At 44.6% G+C, this 24159-nt stretch overlaps 1 pseudogene; it reads right to left on the bottom strand.

The window, feature by feature from the left end:
• Positions 1-12959: 12959 nt before the first annotated feature.
• Positions 12960-14232, bottom strand: LOC144304485 (serine/threonine-protein phosphatase 2A catalytic subunit beta isoform pseudogene; annotated as a pseudogene).
• Between the last annotated feature and the right edge of the window lie 9927 nt (positions 14233-24159).

Raw genomic sequence — 24159 nt, 5'->3', positions numbered from 1 at the left:
ATGTAGGGTTTGATCCCATGACCCCGAATCATGACCTGAGCCAAAACCAAGAGTCAGAGGCTTAACAGACTAAGCCATCCGGAGCCCTTCAACTTAGTTATCTTTTTGTTATTGAAGTATGAGTGACATACAATGTTTTATTAGTTTCAGGTATACAGTATATTAATTCTATACATTACTCAGTGTTCACCACAGTAAGTATAGTCACCATATGACATTATTACAATATTACTGACTATATTCCCTATGCTATATTTTCCATCTCTGTGACTTACTTATTTTTCACTCTAAGTTTGTACCTCTTAATCCCCTTATCTGTTTTGTCCATCCCTCCTTAATATCATTCATCATCAGGGAAATGCCAGTCAAAGCCACAATGAGATATCAACTCACACCAGCCAACATGGTTAGTATCAAAAAGACAAGTGTTGACAAGTATATGGAGAAAAGGGAACCCTCAGGCTCTGTTGGTAAGAATGTAAATTGGTGCAGCCATGGTGGAAAGAGTATGCAGGATCCTCAGAAAGTTAAAAATAGAAATACTATATGATCCAGTAATTCCACTACTAGGTATTTTCCCAAAGAAAACAAAAACAGGGCAGCCCCAGTGTCTCAGCGGTTTAGTGCCACTTTCAGCCCAGGGCCTGATCATGGAGACCCGGGATCGAGTCCCACGTCAGGCTCCCTGCATGGAGCCTGTTTCTCCCTCTGCCTGTGTCTCTGCCTCTCTCTGTGTCTCTCATGAATAAATAAATAAAATCTTTTTAAAAAACAAAACAAAAACAAAACAAAAACAAAAACATTAACTCAAAAACAAATATGCACTGGCAGTGGCTTTAGTCACACCTAGAAAAACAGTGTTTAAGGTTACCATGATCCCAAACCCAGGCTTACCAAAAAGTTAAGCCAAGACACCACTGATTAATACATTTGTCAAGTGCCTGACAGCATGGCCTCCAGGCAACATAAATCAGGCTTACTGGGGAAGATCCTAAGCTCAGACTTGGAGAAAGGCCCACAGATATCTTAGCTTCCCTCACTGCCCTTCATGGAGCTTACAAACTGCTTTTGGAAGACAGGATATATGTGCCAATAGCAAGGAATAAGACCAGGCAATATAGTTCATTCCATAAATATTTCTCCTTTTTTATATATTTTTTATTTTAGTGGGAGAGGGACAGAGAGAGAGAGGTTTTTAAAAAATATTTTATTTATTCATGAGAGACACAGAGAGGCAGAGACACAGGCAGAGGGAGAAATACGCTCCCTTTGAGAATCCCGATGCGGGACTCAATCCCAGGACCCCAGGATCATGCCCCGAGCCGAAGGCAGCGTTCAACCGCTGAACCACCCAGACTGAGAGAGAGAGAGAGAGAGAGAGAGATCTTAAGCAGGCTCCACGCCCAGCACAGAGCCTGACTTAGAGCTCTATCTTACAACCCTAAAATCACAACCTGAGCTGAAATCAAGAGTTGGATGTTTAACCGACTGAGCCATCCACATGCCCCTTTCCTTTTTTTTTTTTTTTTAATTTTTATTTATTTATGATAGTCAGAGAGAGAGAGAGAGGCAGAGACACAGTCAGAGGGAGAAGCAGGCTCCATGCACCGGGAGCCCGATGTGGGATTCGATCCAGGGTCTCCAGGATCGCGCCCTGGGCCAAAGGCAGGCGCCAAACTGCTGCGCCACCCAGGGATCCCTACATGCCCCTTTCCATAAATATTTCTAGAGTGCCCACTGTGTGCAGGCACTGGGTCCACATTAGATACCACAGTTTCGGCTTCCACTTTACCATCTGCTTAGGAAAACAGAATAGTGAGAAGGGAGCCCGTAAGGCTACCACGCTTAGGGGTACCAGCGTGGGTCTTGGGAATTCAAGAAAGGCTTTCTAAAGGAAAAGGTATCTGACCTGAAAACTTAAAGATTAGTGGATGTTTGCAAAAAAAAAAGGGGGGGGGGGAGAAGTGAGAGGTGAGGAGAGTCAAGAGTGTGCCAGGCAGAGAGCAGGATTGCCAAGGCTGAAAGATGGGACAGCAGGCATTTGGACGCCTTCCCTTGGTTCAGTAGGACTTCCATGTAGAGTGTGAGTGAGATGCTGGGATCAAAGGTAGATTCAGAAGAGATGAGACTGACAATACACAAGGACAGATAATAAAGAGCCTAAAGAGGTTTTGTTCTGGGATGCCTGGGTGACTAAGCGGTTTGGCACCTGCCTTCAGCCTGGGGTGTGATCCTGGAGTCCGGGATGGAGTCCCTCGTCAGGCTCCCTATGTGGAGCCTGCTTCTCCCTCTGCCTATGTCTGTGTCTCTCATGAATAAATAAAAATCCTAAAAAAAGGGCAGCCCCGGTGGCGCAGCGGTTTAGCCCTGCCTACAGCCCGGGGTGTGATCCTAGAGACCCAGGATTGAGTCCCGCGTTGGGCTCCCTGCATGGAACCTGCTTCTCCCTCTGCCTGTGTCTCGGCCTCTCAGTCTCTCTCTCTCTCTCTCTGAATAAATAAATTAAAAATCTTAAAAAAAAAAAAGGGATCCCTGGGTGGCGCAGCAGTTTAGTGCCTGCCTTTGGCCCAGGGCACAATCCTGGAGACCCGGGATCGAATCCCACATCGGGCTCCCGGTGCATGGAGCCTGCTTCTCCCTCTGCCTGTATCTCTGCCTCTCTCTCTCTCTGTGTGACTATCATAAATAAATAAAAATAAAAAAAAGAGGTTTTGTTCCAAAGGCCGGCGAGCTAATGAGAAACAGATGGACAACCAAGAGATTGATTCATCTAACCCTCATTTAACACGGATTTACCAGGTATCTACTGTCACCCAAGTACTGTGCTTAGGGCTGGGGACATAGAGGTAAGCAAGTTAGCTACAGAACTGAGTTCTGCAGGAAAGAAAGACAAGCCAGTCATTCTGGTCCAGGATGATGTGTGTGGCAACTGGGAAAGTACGAGGTGCTATGGGGACACATGGGTGGGAGGAGACAGACATAGGCTGACAACTGCGCCATAGGATGAGTAATGGGCATCTGAATCGTGCTGTGGAGACTGCCTCTGCCAGAGCAAGTCAGGGAAGCCTCGCAGAGAAGGGGGCTTTTCTGCTAAGCCATAAGGACATGTAGGAGTTTGCCCAGTCATGCTGGATAGAACAGCAGCCATAAAGATGTAGTGGATGAAAGAGCATGGCCTGTCTGCACAATGGAGAGAATTCTAGAATCACTCCAGTTTGGGTTACACTGTGGAGGAACCCAGACAGGAGGAGATTTGAGAAGGTCTGTAGACACATCTCACTTGTATGTTTGAGATTAGGAATTTCAACTTGGGCCTGTAGCTTGCGGGGGAATCACAGATTCCTTTACTCTCTTCAGAAAAATGTATGTATGTGCAGATTTTGCATTTAAGTTCAGGGGTTCAGAAGTCAGCAGTTAAAAACTTAGTGCTATAGGTAGTGGGGAGAGAATGAACACAGGGTGGGCTGGAGGGAGATTAGAGGCAAGAAGATCAGTTAGAAGGTTCTTGGTAGACGCTGGGTATGAAGCTGTGAAGGCCAAGTCCATGATGACATCAGTGGGGAGAAAGAATAGGGCCCTATGGGAAAGGCATCAGGAGTGGGAATGTGCTAAGATGTCCTGACCAACTGGATGGTAGACAGGGGTCAAAAATGAGTGACAGGAAAATGGTGGTACCATCGTCCCCAATATCCACCCTTCCCTTCCTCCTTAGTAATAGAATCTTCAACTTGTAGCTGGACACATCATCACCGAGAATACTCTAACTCCCAGCCTCCCTTGTAGTTTGATGTGGTCACGTAACGAAGTCCTGGCTAATGGATGTGAATGAAGTGATGTGTGTACACTCTGGCTTCTGTATTTAAAGGGAATACACTTCCCCCTTCCTACTGGTAGGACTGTAGTAGTTACCCATCTTGATCCATACATATAAGGCCAATGCCCTAGGGATCATAGAATAGCAAGTCAGGGGAGCCTGGGTGGCTCAGTTGGTTAAGTGCCTACCTTTGTCTCAGGTCATGAGCCCGGTCCCGGGATTGAGTCCTACATCAGGCCCCCTCCTCAGCAGGGAATCTGTTTCTCTCTCTCTCTCCCCACTGCTCATGCTCTCTCTCACACACTCTCTCTCTCAAATAAATAAATAGAATCTTAAAAAAAAAGTAGCAAGCCAGAAAGAGCTTATACCCCTGACACCACCATCAGATCTGCTCTGGACTATATATTCCCCATTTATATGTGAGCATGAAATAATTCTTTTACTTGCTTAAGCCATTGTACATTTGGATCTCTGTTGCAGTAGGAATTAGACAAATGTACTCAGCATCCCACGACAGGCTCAAGGGTTTTTTTTTTTTTTTTCAAAGATTTTATTTATTTATTCATGAGAGATACACAGAGAGAGAGAGAGAGAGAGAGAGAGAGAGAGAGGCAGAGACACAGGCAGAGGGAGAAGCAGGCTCCATGCAGGGAGCCTGATGTGGGACTCGATCACGGGACTCCAGTATCACACTCTGGGCCGAAGGCAGGCACTAAGCCGCTGAGCCACCCAGGGATTCCCCAGGCTCAAGGGTCTAATGCTATGGGTAGTGGATTTTAAGGACGGAAAAGCCTAGGAAGGCTTTTAGAATGGTTACATATAATGTATATCTCTTTGCGGTCCAGGCTCCTATTCCATGCCCACAGTGAAATCATCCCGCCCACAGAGCCTTGCAGAAGGTGAGGTCTGGTGTCACCCCGGCAGATACCTGAACACAGACTGTATCACAAGGCAGCTAGTCCTTAAATGACATAATACCTGTGAACTGGCCTGGCATGGAAATATGGGCAGGACTAGTGAATTTTCTGAGAAATTTGAATAAAGAAACATGTAGAGTTTCAGGTGGGAGCAGTGGGTTATGGTTAGGGAGTAACAAGAGAGATTGGCCATGAGGGGGAATAAGGCATACGGAGAGAGAATCTGCAAGCACAGAGGATAGATAACAGGTTGAAAGTATGAGCAACCAGGAGCTATGGGCTGAGAAAAGATGGAGAACGAAGAGAAGGGTCAGTCTATTGGGTACACACCTATGGACTGCCTGCCAGGCCCTCCTTTCCTAGGGCGCCCCCCTTCCCCACCCCATTGGGCACCCACATAACTGTGGCAGGAACTGCTGTGTCCCTACAAGAAAACCTGGGCTGGGCTCTGGCCATTGAAGGATGGATCCTGGGACCTGGGCCAATCAGGACTTCCTGGGATTTCGGAAGTGGGCTTTAGGAGATTCAGTCTCCTGGGTGTCTAGGTTATAATCTGTAGATCTCTGAAGCTACTAGTGGCCAGGTTCAGCCCTGTGGATTGAAGAGCAAAAGTGACTCTTGAGCTAGAAAGATTGAAGCAGACTTCCTGGCTTCACCAGAGCAACCCCTGCTCCTTCCCAAAGACCCCAGTAGATTCACCCTTCAATGCCATAACCACCCTACTTGTTTTCTTTACCCTATCAGCTCTCTGGCCTCCGGAACATGGTATCTGACCTATCGCAGGTGTTGAATCCCAACTGGACCACTCAGCCACTCAGGTTCTTAACCCACAAACTGGGGCATGATCATTCCTCCTCTGTTCTTGTAAGTGGTTAATCAGATAAAGCATCCGCATAATACTACTTCCCCCCGGGCCACTTGATCCTTTTCCCCTAGACCTGGCCTCATAAATATAGCAGCTTGCCTTCACAAATCACTTAGAACTACCCAGGCATCAGTCTGAAGGGGGTTATATGAGATCATTTATTCACCTAATCCTATGTAGGTATTTATAATATTATTCCTGTTGTACATGTGAAGAATCTAAAGTACAGAGAGATTATTAAATAACTCATCCAAGGGCACATGGGTGGCTCAGTCGGTTAAGTGTCCAACTCTTGATTTTGGCTCAGGTCACAATCTCAGGGTCCTGGGATTGAGCCCGAGTTGGGCCCCACACTCAGCGCAGAGGAGTCACTTAAGATTCTTTCTCTTCCTCTCCCTCTGCCCTTCCCTCTGCTCATGCACGTGAGCTCTCTCTCTTTCTCTCAAATATATAAATAAATTCTTTAAAAAACCCAGCTCATTCAAGGCCACACAGCTAGTAAACAGCAGCTCTGGGATTTCAAGGCAGGAGTTTTGGCTCTAAGACTACACAGCATCGCCTGCCATATTTCTGGAGTTTTTTGCTTCCTTTCCATACTTTCAGTGACCCAGGCTGGGGAGGGGTGCCCAGCAGCAGGGGGTTGACACTGCTGAGAAAACAAAGCTGCTTCAGGGACCCAGCATTGAGCCCATGGCTGATCTGCAGGTCCAACCGGGTGGCCCCAGGACAGAAGAGACAAATAGAGTGTTTGGGACAAAACAGCTCGGAGGCCAAGACTCTCATGTACTCAGCATTCCTGGAGAAGACAGCAGCCTTCTGTCCAGCATGCAAATGGACTGAACCCCACACTGACTAAACTGTCCCTCGGCAGGTAATTCCTTACAATTCCAAATCTATTCCTTCACCCCACAGAGAGATGGGTCGGGACCAGAGGGAGCCTGGTCAGTGTTGAGGAGGATCCTATCTGCTCTCCTCTCTACCCCACCTCCACCTCCACTACCCCATCCTGCTTACTTGCTCACTGAAGGCCTGGTAACTGCTCTGGGGCCTTTGAAAAAACCATTCCATTGTTCAGTGGAATGGTCTGAGCAGGACTGGGCCAAAGCTCAGACTCTGCTTCTGTTCTGCTGCCTGTAGAGAGGGCTCACGCTGGTGTCTTCCACCCTTTATTGGCTCAGAGGCAGGGCTGGCTTGGGGGTGGGGTTGGGGGTAGGGGGTGATGACTGAGGTTCTGAACATCAATTCTCATGTGTGTAGGGGGGTGATTTCCCCACATCCAAGGGATTCTTGGACACCAGCTAAGTGTCCCACCATTCAGCTCAAATCTGACACCACGTCCCCAGAGAAAGATTCTACAGGTCAGGGCTGTTTTCCAGACTGCCCCCAACCCCCTTCATATGCGAGTCACAAACCCAGGTTCTCACCTGTGCTTCCTACCCACTGGCTATAGATTAGAGGTTCTAATGGCCCTCTCCTTGAACTCAATTTGCTAGAGCAGCTCACAGAACTCAGAGAAACATTTTACTTATTATGTTGTTACTGGCGACTAAGGCAGGAGAGCCTGTGGCTCTGGAGACCCCAAAAGACCAAGTTTGGCCACAATCCAAAGGCAAAGAGATAAATGGTGGTGCAAAAAGAAAGAAGTTTATTTCAGTGAGGCCAACACCAAGAAGAATGGACTAATGTCCCAAGAACTGTCTTCAACGTGCTGGGAATACTTCTAAGTTTATACAGGGAAAACATGGACTAGGGGCACCTGGGTGGCTCAGTGGTTGAGCATCTGCTTTCGGCTTGGGTTGTGATCCCAGGATCCCAGGATCAAGTCCCACATCAGGCTTCCTGCAGGGAAGGCTGCTTCTCCCTCTGCCTATGTCTCTGACTCTCTATGCCTCCCATGAATAAATAAATAAAATCCTTAAACAAACAAACAAACACCCCAAAACGTGGAACAAGGACTGGTGGGTACATGCGGCTAAGCAGCAAAGGTCAGGTTGATCACTGGTGTCGGGTCAATCCCGGGGGGTCCTGCTGGCATCAGAGTAGTCATTATTGGGCAACCTGGGTGGCTCAGTGGTTTAGTACTGCCTTCAGTCCAGGGCGTGATCTAGAGACCTGGGTTCAAGTCCCACATCAGGCTCCCTGCATGGAGCCTGCTTCTCCCTCTGCCTGTGTCTCTGCTTCTCTTTCTGTATCTCTCATGAATAAATAAAATATTAAAAAAAAAAAAAGTAGTCATTATTGCTTAGGAGGTAGTTTTGGTGCCCATCACAGGACGTTTTGCCTGTTGGGTCCCTTGTTGGAGTGAACAGATAAGCTGGAGGGAAAAACAAAGCAATGAAGGGGAATAGGTTGATGGGGCACTGGGTGGCTCAGTGGGTTAAGTGGCTCAGGTCATGATCCCAGGGTCCTGGCTTCCTGCTCAGCAGGGAGCCTGCTTCTCCCTCCCCCTCTGCCTGCCACTACCCCTGCTTGTGCTCACTTCTCTCTCTCTCTCTCTCTCTCTACCTGTGTCAAATGAATAAATAAAATCTTAAAAAAAAAAAAAAAAGAGGAACAGGTTGAAGGCAAATGGAGCCTGCTGTCAGGGCAATGAGTGGGTGAGTCCTCCTTTGATCCTGTCAAGTCACCATTCCGTTTCACTGTAAGAAAAAGGGAGGATGGTCATCTCTTCTGTAAACTACCTCCTACTAACTGGAAATGATGCAGGAATGTTAGAAAGGAAGACTTTGACAGGGTAGGAGAACTTTGTTTCTTTTTTTTTAAAGATTTTATTTATTTATTCATGAGACACAGGCAGAGGGAGAAGCAGGCTCCCTGTGGGAGCCTCATGTGGAACTCAATCTCATGACCCCGGGATCACAACCCAAGCCAAGGGCAGATGCTCAACCACTGAGCCACCCAGATGCCCAAGAACTTTGCTTCTTGAGTTCCTCCTAAGATGGACAGCAAAGAAATACTTAAGAGATCCTATGGGAGGGAGAGTGAGTGGGGGGATGGGGTAACTGGGTGATGGGCGTTAAGGAGGGCACGTGATGTAATGAGCACTGAGTGTTATATACAACTGATGAATCACTGAACTCTACCTCTAAAACTAATAATACACTATATGTTAATTAATTGGATTAAAGAAAAAGATCTTTTTTTTTTTTTTAGAGAAAGATCTTCTATCACAGTTGTCATGAACTCAGTTGGTTGAGTCCTGCAAAGAGTCCTTGTCTGGAGGTGCCTTCTTAACGTGGTAGGATGAATCCACAGCTGTACGCCAAGTTTTGGAGAGGTAGGGGTTAGAAGGATAGCGTAAGGACTTGTCCGTTTTTCAGTTAACTGATCTTCTGGTCCTTGATTCTTCCAAGTCTTTTAATATGACCCCGTTTCATGGCTGAAAAGGGTTCATTGGCTCCTCAAGAAATGGCTTGGTCTTAGAAAAGGCAAACTCAGGGCACCTGAGTGGCTCTGTCAGTTAAGCAACTACCTTCAGCTCACATGATCCTAGAGTCCTGGGATCAAGCCCCAAGTCGGGCTCCCAGTTCAGCGGAGATCTGCTTCTCCCTCTCCCTCTGCTCCTCAACTCATGCTTGCTCTCTCTCTCTCATTCTCTCAAATAAATAAATAAAATTTTCTTTAAAAATCTATTTAAAAAATAAAAGGCAAACTCATGGATATTTGTCAAAATTTGACTCAGCTCCTGTACATACTATTTGATTCTATTTTCATGTTCTAAGTTGGGGCAAATACCCCCTACGCAAGTCTGAGTGGGTTTCCCATATATAATTTCTATCTGAGCCCTGCTTCTAAGGGACACCCTTACATAGAGGACGGCAGCAGCAGGTGCTTTTTCCCATGTCAGGCCAGTCTCTTGACACGTTTTAGCCAGGGCTTTCTTTAAAGTATGGTTCATTTTTTCTGTTTTACTGTTGATTGGGGAGGGGGGCGGGACAGTTCCTAGCCACAGTTTAAGCAGCACCATTCTACATGTCGTTGCACACGCCACATTGCACTTTATCTGTTTAAATCTCTCTTCCTCATTAAGCTATGGACTGAGCACCAGCAGGGAGACTTCTTATTTCTTCAGCTTTTTTTTTTTTTTTTAAGATTTTATTTATTTATTCATGAGAGACACAGAGAGAGATGCAGAGACACAGGCAGAGGGAGAAGCAGGCTCCATGCAGGGAGCCCAATGTGGGACTCGATCCCGGACTCCGGGACCACGTCCAGAGCCAAAGACAGACACTCAACCGCTGAGCCACCCAGGTGTCCCCAGCTTTTAATTCCCACTATCCAGCTTCTGACCGGACAAAGAGTAGACAATAATAAATTGAATTAAAATAGAAGGTCGAGGCTGGATCTCCTAGGACCATAAATGTTGAACATAAAACCAAAGCCTTTGTCCTCCTGGACCAGGATCCCTCAAACCCCATCCCCTTTGTCCAAAGTCAGAAGGAGTTCCAGAACTTGGGGACAGGCCGAGATGACAGATGAGACAGCATGTTACATGCTGCCTTTCCCAAACGACCACCAGAACAACATGTTGATAAAACATGGCTGAGTTCCCTCTTCTCTCTGTAAAATTTCGTCTTCTTAGCATCTTAGAGAGGGGAGAGCAAAGTGAGAGGTTTGTGAGGTTTCAGAGTCGTTGTTAAGGCAGTCAGCCATTTTTAAATAAAGGGTTTGATTAGGATTAGGTAAGGATCACAATACTTTAAGATTGATGGCCACAGCAAAAGGAGCATTTTTACAGCAAAGTCTTGGGGATTAAATTTGTCTTTTGGTGTTTTCTGCAATTTTAAGTTATTTCAACTTCTACCTTCTGTGCCAGTTTCCTGAAATGGTCAATTTATGTTGATGAAGACAGTGGAATGGGAAAGCCACGTTAATGCAGAGAGTGGCTGTGTGGGGTGTAAATGGTTTCAGCTCTCAGGAGTCAGGAGGCCCAACTGAGGTAGGAGAGAGCTGGGGAGGTTCACAGCTGATGGGTCCTTATCTATAAGTTTCTCATCAAGATGCTAGAAAATAATTTTGCAACAGGAAACTCCCATCCCTCCCAACACAATAATGCCATCTGTTCTCCTGGCATGGATTTTTAGTCACTGGTCCTATGGGAAGCTTTTTGGTTTTTCTCCTCCACAGGTTTAGCCTTGACTAAATCAAGAGGCTAGAATAAGTGCTTAAAATCTTTTCACCCAGAGCCTACCATGGTCTATGCGAGCATTTGCCAGTGGGCAATTCACATAGGACCATACCCGTGACCTTTTCCACGCCTCTCCTGGTCTGTATGCAGTCCAGAAGCAGGAGGCCTGCCCTGCCACTTACAAAGTGATTATTCTGTAGCAGGCATCAGGCAAAATGAGCAAGCCCAGCAGGTGGGGGGGAATGCTGACACTCATTAGAAAGGTCAAGCAATGCGGGGAGCATCCAGCTTCTGTGTGGGAGACATGCATGCATCTGGCCCAGACAAGAACACCTAATCTAATTTCTAAACAGGAAGAACATAGTTCTCTAGGATGGAACACCAGGCCTGATTTGCCTAGATACTTATGGGCAGTGGCAGGTGGGGGATGACTACCATTTACTGAGGACCTGTACAGCATCTTTTTACACAGCACTTCATGGAAAAGCTTACCACATCCAGACTCTTTGCAAATCGAGGATTTTCAATACCCTACGTGGAGAAAGACCAAACCAGAGAGAGGCTTCTCTGTTTAAAGGAAATTTATAACAAACTTTCTTTCTGAAATTAAGGAAGCATTCCCTGGTTTTGTTTCTTAACCAATTAACTTCTCTTTGACAGTTATCCAAAAGAAAGTACCAGTCAATATTTTCCACTGGATGCATGCTATCCAACTAGGTGAAGTGAGATCTGACTTCCCAGTCTCGGCCACATCAACAATCTTCTCATCTCATTTGTTAATTGTGAATAAAATAAAGAGATCTTGAAAGGGTAGAGAGCCCATTCTTTCTGAAACTACATAAAGTGCTGCCCTGTAATACTCACTTACTCATTTAGAATTGGGAATGAGGGGTTACTTTAAAAAAGTAAAATACTTGGGGCACCTAGTTGGCACAGCCATAGAACATGCAACTCTTTTTTTTTTTTTTTAAAGATTTTATCTATTTGAGAGAGCGAGCACACACAAGTGGGGAGCAGGGAGCAGAGGGAGAGGGAGAAGCAGGCTCTCCACTGAGCAGGGAGCCAGAGGACACAGGGCTCCACCCCAGGATCCTGAGATCATGACCTGAGCCAAAGACAGATGCTTTACCAACTGAGCCATCCAGGTGCCCCTGAGCATGCAACTCTTGATCTCAGGGTCAGGAGTTCAAGCCTCACATTAGGCATAGCATTTACTTAAAAAAAGGGGGGCGGGGGTTGGGAATGAGGCAAGTTTTCTTTAATTTCTCCACATGCTGCAGCTCTGTCCTCTGGCTTCTAGGACTCTGTTCTCCTTCAAGCCTCTATCTCTGGTTTCTCTTTTTTTGTTTTTGTTTGTGTTTAAAATGGAAGTTTATTTGCTCAGTACACTGAATAGGAAGCAAGAGCACTGTCATGACAAATATACAGAAATATGCAGATCAACATAAAAATAATTTAGTTTAAATGAAGGGAAACCTTTATTTGTTTATTTGTTTTATTTTTTATGGAAACCTTTTTAAATGTTATGAAAACACACTTTCAAAAATCTTTTCTTCTGTTAATTTAACTATACATCTCAATAAAAAAAAGGGTAGTGGATTAAGTGGAAGTGAGCTTGTGAATTTTTCTTAAAAATAAAATTCCAGGGAATCCCTGGGTGGCTCAGTGGTTTAGCACGTGCCTTCAGCCCAGGGTATTACCCTGGAGACCCGAGATCGAGTCCCACGTTGGGCTCCCTGCACGGAGCCTGCTTCTCCCTCTGCCTGTGTCTCTGCCTCTCTCTCTCATGAATAAATAAATAAAATCTTTTAAAAAATAAACAAATAAAATAAAACTCCAAGTCCATCAATCCATACCAGTTAAACACTCTCACTAAAATTTCCAAATAAATGCAAAATGAGATGAATCTTTTTTTGCTTAACAGGCCAGAGGAAAATGATTACTACAAATACAGCAGGCAAACTGTTAAGACTGACCAATCTAGAAAATAATACCGTACTAAATTTCAGTCTCAAATGTGCTAAATGTGGGGCACCTGGGTGGCTCAGTGGTTGAGCACCTGCCTTTGGCTCAGGTAGTGATCCAGGGTCGGTCCTGAGATCGAGTCTCACATGGGGCTCTTCACCAGGAGCTTGCCTCTCTCTCTCTCTCTCTCTCTCTGTCTCTCATGAATGGAAAAATAAAATCTTTAAAAAAGAAAATTGTGCTAAATGCTCATCATTAGCACAGCACGTTTTAGTCCATGATACAGTTTAATGCCAAGACAGATCCCCATTTGTTAAGAAATACATAGATTACTGTTGCTTTTTTGGCTTTGTTTTTAAAGCCAATATACTTTCTCATACAAAGGCAGATATTTCCCAGGAGGAATTTACAGGAAGTAGTTTGGGGTACACTGGGAATATGAGGCTCTCTACCACGAAGTGCGGGGTCAAACTGAGGGAATGAGTATTTTAAAGTGTCATCTAATTCCACAATAGCAGCTGGCATCCCACAACAATAACAGTAACTGGGTGTCCTAAAAACGGTAACCACATTCTGATCCAGACACCAATGTATTACTCGGTTACAAGTTGGTGAGCTCGAGAAACCAGTGTGAGACCACTGGCATGGCTAAACGTTTCAGAAATGTCCAAATATACAGCCAGGACGAGGTAGTGAAATATCCCACCAACTACGATCATCTGGATCTAACCACTACAGATCACACAATAGGCCCTCCTGTGGAACTTCCTGTGAATGATTCAAGGCTCTCATATGATCCAGTCCACTTAGGGATCTCCATCCCTAAATGAGGAGGCCACCATGGATGCCAAATATCTGCCCATCTACTAAAGCTGTAAGTGGAAGATAATCAAATAGATCTGTAAAATATTTCCACACTTTGGCCAATTCCATACTTTCATAGACATTCATCATAGAAGCCATATAATTGGGTAATTTGGCGGCTTTCGGTTTCTTCTCAATATTGCAGTGCGTTGTAGGCCACACACCGTTAAGACCACAAGACAGTCACAGCCTCTACTGAGTATAGCTTATGTCCACATAGTCGCCCATGAAGAGATAGTTTGTACCTGGCAATAGTCAACCAATTCTAAAGAGTTCCATAGGATCATGGGATTGGGGCAGTCTGGGTGGCTCAGCGGTTTAGCGCCACCTTCAGCCCAGGGCCTGATCCTGGAGTCCCGGGATTGTGTCCCGCATCCGGCTCCCTGCATGGAGCCTGCTTCTCCCTCTGCCTGTGTCTCTGCCTCTCTCTCTCTCTGTGTGTGTGTCTTTCATGAATAAATAAATAAAATCTTAAAAAGAAAAAAAAAGATCATGGAATTGACCATGCATATTTCCACACAGAATAGCAGGAAAATGAACCTCCTGCACTTTTGAGTCTTTTGTTAAAATTTCCTTAGCCTTTTTGCCAAGGAAAAGGGACCTACTTGATTATCATTCTCCAATCATTCAGCTGCTTGACCCACTGGTGCAGCTCCTTGGTGAATGCCTAGTCGTCCATAGTGGCCGGACCCCCTTCCCCATCATCACCTCCTTCCCCCTTCACAGCCCGGGCACTGCTCCCTTCTCCAGCTGCTGCCAGCTTCCAGAGGCAGAGGAAGGAGTAGGGAGCAGGGAAGATGGCAGCAGCCCCCTTGCACCACCTAAGGCCAGCCTTGAGGGCGCTGCGTGAACAAGGATGCAGGCAGGTTAGGCGGAGTGCCAGAGGGGTTTAGGGGTCCTCCAGGTAGTCACCACCCTCGCCACCACTATCCCCCACCCTGGTCTCTCCCTTAGGCTTCTTCTTCTTTCTTTTTTTTTTTTTTTTTCCCAGTTCTTTTAAAAGATTTCATCCACGGGATCCCTGGGTGGCGCAGCGGTTTGGCGCCTGCCTTTGGCCCGGGGCGCGATCCTGGAGACCCAGGATCAAATCCCACGTCAGGCTCCCAGTGCATGGAGCCTGCTTCTCCCTCTGCCTATGTCTCTGCCTCTCTCTCTCTCTCTATCATAAATAAATAAAAATTAAAAAAAAAAGATTCCATGAATCTTAAAAAAAAAAAAAAAAGATTTCATCCTCTGGATGCCTGGGTGGCTCAGCAGTTGAGCATCTGCCTTCAGCCCAGAGTGTGATCCTAGGTCTAGGGACCGAGTCCCACATCAGGCTCCCTGCGAGGAGCCTGCTTCTCATTCTGCCGGTGTCTCTGCTTCTCTCTTTGTGTCTCTCATGAATAAATAAAGTCTTAAAAAAAAAAAAAAGGTTTCATCCTCTGGGCAACACAAACATGAAAAGATGCTGAACATCACTTACCCTCAAGGAATTGCAAACCAAAACTGTAATGAGTTATTACCTCACACCTCTCAGAATGGCTAAAATCAACAACACAAGAAACAAATGTTAGAGAGGATGTGTGGAATGTGGAGAAATAAGAACCCTCCCCCTCACTGTTGGTGGGAATGCAAACTGGTGCTGCCACGGTGGAAAACAGTATGGAGGTTCCTCAAAGAGTTAAAAATAGAGCTACCTTAAGATCCAATAATTGCACTGTTTACCTAAAAAATACAAAAACACAAATTCAAAGGGATACATGCACTTCTATTTTTATTTTATTGCAGTACTAAGCTCTATTTTATTGCAGCACTATTTACAATAGCCAAATTACGGGAACAGCCCAAGTGTCCATCAAAAGATGAATGGATAAAGATGTGGTATGTATACACAATAGAATATTACTCAGCCATAAAAAAGAATGAAATCTTGCAATTTACAACAACATGGATGGATCTAGAAGGTATTATGCTAAGTGAAATAAGTCAAAGAAAGACATACCATATGATTTCACTCACATGTAAGAAACAAACGTGCAAAGGGGGAAGAAGGGGGAGAGGAGTAAAGGGGAAAGGGAAGATAGGGAGGGAAGGAGGGAGGGAGAGAGAGAGAGAACACACTGCGGGTTACCAGAGGGGAGGTGGGTAGGGGGATAGGGGAAATGCATGATGGGGATTAGGGGTGCGATTGTGGAGGTGAGTGCTGAGTAATGTATGGAACTGCTGAATCACTATATTGTACACCTGAAATTAATACAATACTATATGTTAACACCAGTGGAATTAAAATTCAAACCTTAATTTAAAAAGTTTCATCCTCAACTCTTCTTTTCCCTTCTCTCCTCAGCACCCTCAGGAGTTCTATGGTTTCTTTCAGCCACACCCTTCCACTCCTAATACTTTCCTGACCCTCTGGGGGCTCCATTCATCCCACCTAATCTAGTCCCAGATCATTTCACATGTGAATCTTTAAAAATCGAATGAATTCTTTGGGATGCTGTTTGAACTACTCAAAAGCAGGGAAGTAAAGGAAATAATTCATTTTACAAAATTGACAAATCACTGCTCTGAAAACCTAATAAAGACAAAACCGCAGACTAGTTTTACTTGGAAAGAGCTGAAAACAATTTAAATATACATATACACACAAAAACCACATATAAATTGTATACATTAAACCAAACCAGCAGTACATTAAAAGAATAACACCAAAACCAAATAAGGTTTGTTTCAGGAATCAAGGAATCCAAGGATGATTCCATATTAGGAGATTTAGTAATATAAATTGATTTTATATTTTATAAGAGAGAAACATGATTGCTTTTACTATTAAAAATGCCTTGGGCAGCCCTGTGGCGCAGCGGTTTAGCGCCCCCTTCAGCCCAGGGCGTGATCCTGAAGTCCCAGGATTGAGTCCCACATCGGGCTCCCTGCATGGAGCCTGCTTCTCCCTCTGCCTGTGTCTCTGCCTCTCTCTCTCTCTCTCTCTGTGTGTGTGTCTTTCATGAATAAATGAATAAAATCTTAAAAAAAAAAAATGCCTTTGTTGGGGCGCCTGAGTGGCTCAGTGGTTGAGCTTCTGCCTTCAGCTCAGAGCATGATCCCAGGATTCAGGATCGAGTCCCACCATCGGGCTCCTTGCAGGGAGCCTGCTTCTCCCTCTGCCTATGTCTCTGCCCCCCTCTCCATGTGTCTCTCATGAATAAATAAATAAAATATTAATAAAAATAAAAATAAAAATGCCTTTGTTAAAATTTGTACACCCATTCCTCCTTATAAACCTCTTACTAAAACCAAAATGGGGCATCTGGCTGGCTGAGTCAGTAGAGTGTGTGACTCTTGTTGTGAGTTTGAGCCCCACACTGGGTAGAGATTACTTAAAAATAAAATCCTTTAAAAAATGAAAATGAAAAAAGAAGATGAAAGGTATTCCTTTATTTTAATGAAAATATTTCTCAAAACCAAAGCCAGGATGTGGTTCATGCTAAAACACTAGAAGCATTTCTGATCAAATCAGAGGAGCTAATAGTACTAATACTACTGACTATTGCTCTAGAAGTTCCTACCAAGGCAATTAGACAAAGACTGAATTAAAATGTATAATTAATAGAAAGGAAGTTGCAAAACTGTCATTATTTATGAGCTTATGACTGTACAACTAAAAAAGAAAAAAACAACCCAGCTTAACCCTACTAGAAAAATAAAAGGTGAGTAAAGAGATTACTTAAAAATTAATATTAGGGGCACCTGGGTGGCTCAGTTGGTTAAGCGTCCAAGTCTTGATTTCTGCTCAGGTCATGATTTCAGGGTTGTGAGATCGAGCACCATTTCAGGCTCTGCGCTGGGTGTGGAGCCTGCTTAAGATTCTATCTCTCTCTCCCCTTCCATCCTCCCTCTCTTAAAAAAAATTAATATAAAAAAGCAGTATTTTATTAAAAATAACTTCTAGTTAAAAATTTAGGTCAAGATGGTAGACTGGGGGCAGCCACGGTGGCTCAGCAGTTTAGTGCTGCCTTCAGTCCAGGGCCTGATCCTGGAGATCCGGGATCGAGTCCCACGTCGGGCTCCCTGCATGGGGCCTTCTTCTCCCTCTGTCTCTGTCTCTGTCTCTGTCTCTCTTTGTCCTTCATGAATAAATAAATAAATAAAATCTTAAAAAAAAAAAAAGATGGTAGACTGGGCATATTTGAAAACACTACTTTCTGTGCCTAATGCATAAAATGCTGGCTAGAATATTTAAAATACTTGAGTTTTAAAATATTTTAGGGCAGCCCGGGTGACTCAGCAGTTTAGCGCCACCTTGAGCCCAGGGCCGGATCCTGGAGACCCAGGATCAAGTTCCACGTGGGGCTCCCTGAATGGAGCCTGCTTTTCCCTCTGCCTGTGTCTCTGCCTCTCTCTCTGTGTGTCTATCATGAATAAATAAAATCTTTTTAAAAAAAATAAAATATTTTAATACATGTCTATAAGGCAAGGAAGGGGGGGTTCCATAGTATCAGATACATAGAGTAGTAGTTGAGGTTGCATAGCCCATACAAGGACTGGAGAGGAATACATAGTCTGTAGGGACTACGGTTAAAAATGCCAAGCCTGGTATTTATTTCTTCTTTAAAAGATTTTATTTGAGAGAGAGAGAGAACAAGCAGGAGGGGCACAGATGGAGGGAGAAGCAGACTCATCACAGAGCAGGGAGCCTGATGCAGGACCCAGAGATAATGACCGAGCAGACGCTTAAATGACTGAGCCACTCAGGCGCCCCCAAGCGTGGCATTTAATGAGAAGCAGGATCTGGCTGTCCATCCACAAACAGAAGTCTGAATGTCCTTCCGTTAGCCCACGTTCTTAGCTAGAAGACAGCCCTCCCAGACTGGAAACAGGAAACTGAAATCCTGAGTCCACATACATGTGGGACCTGTATTCGCAGGATGGCAAAATCCAAGCTAATCCAGTAAAATATAAAATTATCTAGAATTAGGGAACCCAAAATAGAACCTGGGCAGAGGCAACCAAATGGAGACCTTCACAAACCAAGTCAAGTAAGGAGAAATCTCTTGAGCAGAATTTATAATACAAGTGAGGAAGTCCAATGCCACTTAAGTACAATCTACATACTTAAGTAGAACTCATTCCTAAAGTAAAGCTACTAGAACAATCTAAAAGAAGTTAAAATAAATACACTTAAGATAATTGAATGAAGAAATAGCACCATTAAATGTAAACAGGAAGGAGGGGGCTCTCAGAGCAGCAGGACTGAAGCCAATAAGGTTTCCAGCCTCCCCTGGTGTCAAAATCTATGCTCTATGACCACCTCTCTGGCACACAAAACGGACAACAGGCTCTGCTGTGACGCTGTTTTCATTTCTAGCTCTGGCTCCATGAGATGGAAGGAAGGAAGCAGGAAGGAGAGAAAGGCAAAGACCCATGGAAGCCATGAAAAAAGTGTATGATCACATGGGGCGGGCCCAAAGTCACTGCCCAAGAAAATTGAGCCCTTTCCAAAACACCACTTATTTCTTTTTTCATGTGGAATATTAAGGAAAATCAGGTTGGTAGTGCAGGTAAGAGTATGGACACTCCATTTTCAGGACCTTTTTAATAAATAAATAAATAAATAAATAAATAAATAAATAAATAAATAAATAAATTTTTTTAAGGTTTTACTTACTTATTCATGAGACACAGAGAGAGGCAGAGACACAGGCAGAGGGAGAAGCAGGCTCCATGCAGGGACCCCGACTTGGGACTCGATCCCGGGTCTCCAGAATCACACCCTGGGCTGAAGGCAGTGCTAAACCGCCGAGCCACCCAGGGATCCCAGGACCTTTTTTTAAAGTGCTTGTCTAGGAAACCAATAGCTTATCATTATTAGACTCCACTTAGCTAGCAGGCTTTTGGAACTAATAGACTATTACCTGCCATCTCAGCAGCTTGCCAAGTTGGGCCAAGCCTGAACTCAAGACAGCATGGCTGGGTCAGAGTAGGTGACTCTTGATCTTCAGGGTTGTGAGTTTGACTCTTATGTGGGGGTATAGGTTACTCAAAAAAAAAAAAAAGGCTCCAACCAAGTACCCTGCTGTCTCTAAGGGACCACCAGTTTTCCAGGTCTCACCAATGTGACCCTCCAATTACTGAGTGCCTGCCTCCAGCCTGGAGCTGAGGAGAGTAAACAGGGCTGTAGGTCTTCGGCATCAGGGACAGCTTCCTGGAGGAGGGGACGCTAGCTGCTAAGTGGAAGGCATTTCCAGGTGATAATTGGGAGAGGGTCTTGAAGGGTCTTATGGGAGCAGCCTGTGGGTGAAGGCAGAGGGAAGGAGTACAATACAGAGAATTGCCAGTTCAGACAGGCTGGATGGGGAAGTGTAATGAGACGGGGGGAAGCACTTATGGTCTCTTAAAAATTTCTATTGCCTGGAATTAATTTTTAAACTTGTTTTGTCTGTCTCTTGAGCCCATGCAATTTTTTAAATTAAAATTTCCCTAATGAGACTATAAATTCTTGGATGGCAGAGAGTTTGACGTAGTTATCTTTCTTCCCAGCAGAGCCCTATCCGTGTCTGGAGAGACCTACTGCCAGGCAGCCATGCTCAAATCTGGTATCACTGGAAGCACGAACAGAGGATGATGAATGTTGTTGAAGACCCATGAGCTTTCTGCCCCTGGTGTACCCTGGCTCTGCTTGCAACACAGATTCTTCTGGTCCTAAGGCCCTGACAGAGGTAAGAGAGGCCCTGGGGCTGGAGTGGGCAGCACCACACCCCCATCGACCTGGATGAGGCAGCAAGATTCTTGCTTTTGAGATTCACCTCCTGCATCCAATTGCTGCTGTGTTACTTTCTTAACAGTTTGCTTGCGGAGTTCATAATTTTTCAGAGTGGATCTGGGGGGAATCCACATGTTCTTGGGAACTATTGAATTTTGTTTTAAATTTGGAGAAGATGAGGGAAAAAGCCTACTAGAAGCATCTTGTAGGGTCTCCTCCTCAGTATCCGAGCTGCTTCTGTCTTGGCACACTGAGAGAAGGTTTCTAAGTTGATGTGAAGAGAGAAATGCCCCGTGAGAATTAGGTCTCTCCCAAAGGCAGGCATAATTCTAGACAGCCTGTTCATAATCATGCTGTGAACCACTATTCAATTCCAGAAGACCAACATTGTGCATATGGCTATATTAATGTTTTTAATTTCACTAGCTTTGCAGCTTTCTCTGTAATTCACATGCAAGTGTGTTTCCATTTCTTAGTGGTAGAAGAGCTGTAAGCCCAAGGAGTTTAAATAAGCACAAAGCCTAGCAGAAGTAACTTCATAACAGAAAATTCTGTAACCAATTTTTTTTCTTTAGAAGCCAAGCAAATCTGTGAGGCCTTTGACCTTCAAGGAGGGGGGTGGTGCTGCTGCTGGAACCTCAAGCAGCCTATTGGTTCCAAGGCCTGAGTCAGCGCAGACAGCCGGCCTGGCTACCTGGCACATCCATGTCACCTTGACTGCACACCCTACTCACTGGAGTATCTGGCCCACCAACTGGTACATCCTGGAGACCACAGCTTCTAAGACCTTCTTTATGGCCTGTCCCCACACAGATGAGGTGGTAGGCTGCCAATATTATCTCCATTACAGGCTATTGTTAAGCGTTACAGCTAAAGCCATTTTGGTTATCCCTCCTTCCACAAAATAGGAAGACTTGAAACTTTGCCTCTTTTATTTGCAAGTCCAAATTTTGTTTGGATAGCATGTCAGAATTAATAAAAAGACAACTGCTGATCTCATTATTAAGTGGGGATGGGGCAGGCCAGCTTTTACCATATGAACTGTACTCAGAATCTAGTTCAGACTTTTAAGGAAATCATTCACCCACCGGAAAAAAAAAAGACTAAAATCATGAAGGCGGGCAAGAAATTTCAGAGAAGTGATACACACTCTCTTTATAGTACCCATGACTGTTCAAATTATAACAGATTTATTCTAAAAGCTCTGGAGTAGATAAAAGTGTTGCTTACTTAGTAATCCCTACACCCAATGTGGGGCTCAAACACGTGACCCTGAGATCAAGAGTCACCTGCTATCCTGACTGAGCCAGCCAGGGGCCCCAGAAATGCTGCTTACTTAGATGTTGGTCTACTTAAAGTAGTTCTGATGAATACTGGGGAGGGCAGGGGGGGTGTTGGTCATCTAGACTTGCTTAAAACTTCAGTTTGTGCCTATACAAGTTACAGTATAGTCTTTCATGTTTCAAATTTATTATGGAGTTCTCTTGCTTATTCTCTTTAAACCTTACAATATGCAACAACTATGAAGGATTAATCATCTTGGTACAAAACTAAAAAAAAAAAAAAAAAATTTCACAAGGGTTTCCACTTCTGAATTATACTATTATCTCAAAAGTTTAAATACGGTGACCTACTGCTATTGTCCTAACTGTTCAGTATATCAGCAATTCCCTCCTGTGCTTATTAGGAGGGTGAATCCTTAAACTTTTTGCTAGAGCGACACCTGGGTGGCTCAGCAATGGAGTCCCTGCCTTCGGCCCAGGGGGAGATCCTGGAATTCTGGGATCAGGTCCCAGGATCAGGCTCCCTGCAGGGAGCCTGCTTCTCTCTCTGCATCTCATGAATAAATAAATCTTTAAAAATAAAATTTCTACTAGAATTGGGGTGTCATCATGACTAAAGTGGCAAACAGCAGATGGAGATAAGCTTCAAGTGATAGTCATTTTTTTGCTACATCTTAGCTCTGATGATTAAAAAAATCAATTCTGTGTAAAACCAAAATGAGTAAGAGAAACAGGGAAGGAAAAGTCATGCAGTTATCTTAATAAAGACTGGAGGGATCTCTGGGTGGCTCAGCAGTTTAGCGCCTGTCTTTGGCCCAGGGCCTGATCCTGGAGTCCCGGGATCGAGTTCCGCATCAGGTTCCCTGCGGAGCCTGCTTCTTCCTCTGCCTGTGTCTCTGCTTCTCTCTCTGTGTGTCTCTCATGAATAAATAAAATCTTAAAAAAAAAAAAAAAAAAAAAAAGACTGGAAACACTGGGGTAAGAAGTCTGCTTACCAGTCAAGGGCTAGGGTTTTGTATTTCCTTTGAAGAACTTAAGCTGATAAAATCTGTGGCTCTGACACATGGACAAGCATATTCCTTTAACCTTGGGGTGGCAGGTGTAACAAATCTGTTGGCTCCTCAAAAAACTTTCCTGAATCTGGAAACCATCAGCTTACACTGAGAAGCCTGGCCTTTGCCTTCACAGTGGAAACCTTAAAAGTAAGGACTGTATGAAGAATCCAGCCCACAGTTAACTCTACTCCAGCAAATGAGAATGCTCCATAGTGCAATACCTTGATGCATTCTGCTGTTCCTGTGTTGAACATTTAACAGTTCACATGAAAAAAAATTTCGAGGCATAATTGACATGTAATGTAACACTGTGTAGAAGTCCAAGGTGTGTATCGGTGTATATTACCTCTTACAAAGGTAAAAATAATCTTTCTGTATTTAATTTGTATTTTTTTATGGGGTCTTCTTCCTGTTTTTACTACCTCCTTCTTTATCCTAATATCTTCTCATTTAATTCCACTCTTTTTTTTTTTAAAGATTTTATTTATTTATTGAGATACAGAGGGAGAGAGAGGCAGAGTGTCACACAGGCAGAGGGAGAAGCAGGCTCCACGCAGGAAGCCCGATGTGGGACTCGATCCCAGGTCTCCAGGATCACGCCCCGGGCTGCAGGCGGCGCTAAACCGCTGCGCCACCGGGGCTGCCCTCTTTTTTTTTTTTTTTTAAAGATTTATTTATTCATGAAAGACATAGAGGCAGAGACATGGGCAGAGGGAAAAGCAGGCTCCCTGTGGGGAGCCAGATATGGGATTCCATCCCACAACCCCAGGATCATGTCCTGAGCCAAAGGCAGATGCCCCCAGGCATCTCTCATTTAATTCCATTCTTAAAGCATTTACCACATGGGTGCCTGGGTGGCTCAGTAGGTTGAGCGCCCAACTCTTGGTTTGGCTTAGTAGTGATCTGAAGGCTGTGGAGTTGTGAGGTTGAGCCCCAAGCTGGGCTCTGGGCTCAGCACTGAGCCTGCTTGTCCCTTTCTCTCTGTTCCTTTGCTTGCTTGAGTGTACAAGCATGCACTCTGTAGTAAAATCTTAAAAAAAAAAAAAAAATCACCACCGAGGTCTTTGAGTATAGTTTTGACCGGGACACTCCTCTAAACACAACCCTTCAAAAGCTCCCAGACTGAAATAAATCAGAATGGTTCACCTCTAACTCTACAGCAAGAGTAGAAATGGAGGTCCATATATCCTACCTGAACATTTATCTTCTTTAAAGACTTTATTTATTAGGGCCCTTCCAAGGCTCAGTTGGTTAAGCATCTGGCTTTGGTTCAGGTCATGATCCCAGGGTCCTGGGATCGAGCCCCAAGTTGGGCTCCCTGCTCCAGCCCTCTGCTCCCCTGCAATGCAGGGAGTCTGCTTCTCTCTCTCCCTCTGCCCCTCCCACCACTCATAGGTGTGCTCTGTTAAATAAATAAAAATCTTTTTTAAAAATTTTTTTAAAGAGATTTTACTTATTTATTCATAAGCGACACAGAATAGGGAGCCCGATGCGGGATGCAGGACCCTGGGATCACAACTTGAGCC

Source organism: Canis aureus, chromosome 3 (assembly GCF_053574225.1).
Source record: "Canis aureus isolate CA01 chromosome 3, VMU_Caureus_v.1.0, whole genome shotgun sequence".
NCBI lineage: Eukaryota > Metazoa > Chordata > Mammalia > Carnivora > Canidae > Canis > Canis aureus.
This window is presented reverse-complemented; position numbering and strand designations above follow the sequence as displayed.